Source organism: Podarcis liolepis (genome assembly GCF_965112155.1).
Source record: "Podarcis liolepis genome assembly, chromosome: 18".
Taxonomy (NCBI): Eukaryota; Metazoa; Chordata; class Lepidosauria; order Squamata; family Lacertidae; genus Podarcis; species Podarcis liolepis.
This window is the reverse complement of record NC_139572.1, coordinates 4,087,532-4,090,558: the sequence shown is the minus strand read 5'-3', so window position 1 is coordinate 4,090,558 and position 3,027 is coordinate 4,087,532. Positions and strand designations below refer to the sequence as shown.

General features: G+C 48.6%; 1 long non-coding RNA gene across 1 annotated transcript in view; it reads left to right on the top strand.

Annotated features, from left to right (window-relative positions):
* Positions 1-3,027, top strand: part of LOC310697648 — a 272,049-nt gene that overhangs the window by 71,451 nt on the left and 197,571 nt on the right. The window lies entirely within an intron of this gene.

The window sequence follows — 3,027 nt, the reverse complement described above, 5'->3', positions numbered from 1 at the left end:
TTGGCTGCTACGCGCAGGAGATGGAAGGGGGAGGGGGAGGAGGCAAGAGGGGAGGGAGGAGGGGGGTAGATTCTGGGGTGGGGGGGGAGAGAGGGGGGCGGGAGGGGAAGGTGCGAGGCAGGTGAGGGAGGAGGCAGGTGAGGAGCGGGTGAGGGGGAAGGAGGGGGGGGTGGAAGGGGAGGCGGAGGGGTGGGTGTGGGGGGACTGAGGTAAAATTGGGGGGAGCGGGGCAAAAGTGGGGAGGCTGAGGTGAAATGCGAGGTGGGGTGAAAGGGGAAAGGAAGGGGTGGATGTGGGGAGAACTGAGGTAAAATGGGAGGGAGGGTGAAAGGGGAAAGGAAGGGGTAAATATGGGGAGAACTGAGGTAAAATGGGAGGGAGGGTGAAAGGGGAAATGAAGGGGTAAATATGGGGAGAACTGAGGTAAAATGGGAGGGAGGGTGAAAGGGGAAATGAAGGGGTAAATATGGGGAGAACTGAGGTAAAATGGGAGGGAGGGTGAAAGGGGAAATGAAGGGGTAAATATGGGGAGAACTGAGGTAAAATGGGAGGGAGCGGGGCAAAAGTGGGGAGGCTGAGGTGAAACGCGAGGTGGGGTGAAAGGGGAAGTGAAGGGGTGGATGTGGGGAGAACTGAGGTAAAACATGGGGTAGGAGGGGAAAAGTGGGGAGACTGAGGTAAAATGGGAGTGTGGGTGAAAGGGGAAATGAAGGGGTAAATATGGGGAGAACTGAGGTAAAATGGGAGGGAGGGTGAAAGGGGAAATGAAGGGGTAAATATGGGGAGAACTGAGGTAAAATGTGGGGAGCGGGGGGAAAGTGGGGAGGTTGAGGTGAAATGCGAGGTGGGGTGAAAAGGGAAGCAAAGGGGTAAATATGGGGAGAACTGAGGTAAAATGGGGGGAGCGGGGGGGAAAGTGGGGAGACTGAGGGAGAATGCGAGGTGGGGTGAAAGGGGAAGCGAAGGGGTGGATGTGGGGAGGACCGAGGTAAAACGTGGGAAGGAAGTGGGGAAGCTAAGGTAAAATGCGAGGGAGGGTGAAAGGGGAAATGGGGGAGTAAATATGGGGAGAAAGGGGTGAATATGGGGAGAACTGAGGTAAAATTTGGGGGAGCAGGGGGAAAGTGGGGAGACTGAGGTAAAATGGGGGCAGGGGGAGGGAAGAAAGTGGGAATGTGAGGGGAAAGTGGGGAGGCTGAGGTGAAATGCAAGGGAAGGCAAAAGGGGAAATGTTTTGTTTTTTTAAAGATATTTATTAAAGTTTTCAAAATGTTACAAAAAGAAAAAATACAAAGTAAAAACAGTTAAAAACAATTCAATCTTTCTGTATCTTATCTTTCATTTGCTTGTTCCCCAGACCTCCTCACACCTCCCTTTTCCAGTTCAATTAGTTAATTCAGCAAATCCTTTCCCTCTTTGTTTTTATCCTAATCTTTAATCTTAATATATTATAACTTTAGATTATCACCTGTTAACAATCCATTTTTGCACATCTTTATAACATTACTGCTAAAAACCACTTAACTTCAATCCAACATCATTCTAACATTCATTAACTTTGCAGTATTTCTGTAGATAGTCTTTAAATTTCTTCCAATCTTCTTCCACCGACTCTTCTCCCTGGTCTCGGATTCTGCCGGTCATCTCTGCCAATTCCATGTAGTCCATCACCTCGAAAGGGGAAATGTTGCTGCTTTAAATGTCTAGGGCAGAGACAGCCTCTTGCTCACTCCAAAGCAGACTAAAAAATGAACAGACCCTAACCAGGACTAAGCTTTCTGGTTTCAAACTGGCAACTAATCTGTCCAATTTGGGCTCTTGCTGATTAACACATTAAGCTGAGAGAAGCCGACAGATGCAGCTCTTACTGATACGCCTGTGGGACTCTCTGCCACATGATTCCATGACGGCCTTTTAAACACAGCTGGCTCTTTCAGTGGCAAAGTTTTTATCAGTGGTTGCAAGAACCACTGATCCCTATCTTTTGAGCAAAATGCTTGTTTAACCTGGAGGTAGGCTGGATGAATTGTAAATTTCTTTGTATCAATTTGTTGTGTCTCTGTACCGTAATAAAGACTGATTGATTGATTGATTGATCAGTGGTTTGGACCACAGGCGTGGCTTTTCGAAGGGGTCAAGAGATAAAAAATACTTCTTTACATGATACAGAACTCAGGTGCCGAAATCCCGAGGGAGCAGAAAAGACTATGGATGCGACCACGGCTGCGCAGATGTTACTGGCCTAGAGATGGAAGAGAAAGATCAAGTTCCTACCAGAGAAGAATGACAGATTCTTCCATCATGGAACTGAGGGCAGGTAATCGGTCTCTTGTGTGGACTTGCTAGACTCCAGTCCTGTTTAGCTTTAGCAAAATTTCCTCCAGTGCCTTCAGTCTATACCCTGGAACATCGGGTTTTATCAAATGCTAGTCAAGGGATGCAGGTGGCGCTGTGGGTTAAACCACAGAGCCTAGGACTTGCCAATCAGAAGGTCGGCAGTTTGAATCCCCGCAACGGGGTGAGCTCCTGTTGCTCGGTCCCTGCTCCTGCCAACTTAGCAGTTCGAAAGCACATCAAAGTGCAAGTAGATAAATAGGTACCGCTCTGGCGGGAAGGTAAACGGCATTTCCGTGCGCTGCTCTGGTTCGGCAGAAGCGGCTTAGTCCTGCTGGCCCCATGACCCGGAAGCTGTACGCCAGCTCCCTCAGGCAATAAAGCGAGATGAGCGCTGCAACCCCAGAGTCAGTCACGACCGGACCTAATGGTCAGGGGTCCCTTTACCTTTACTTTAGTCCTATGCAGAGCAGACCTTTTGAAATGGATGGAGAGCTTGGAATAGAACCCATTATGATGAGGAGAGCTAGAGTTCTAAGAGATGAGGGGAACGTAAAAGGTGAGAGGCGAAGCCAAATAATGTGGAAATAGAAATAAGAGAGGTGTCCGGGGCAGTGATAGGCAGTTCTCATTTCATTAAAACAAAAGACGGGAGTTCAGACCTCTTCCGTCTAATCCAAGTCATTTGGAAAC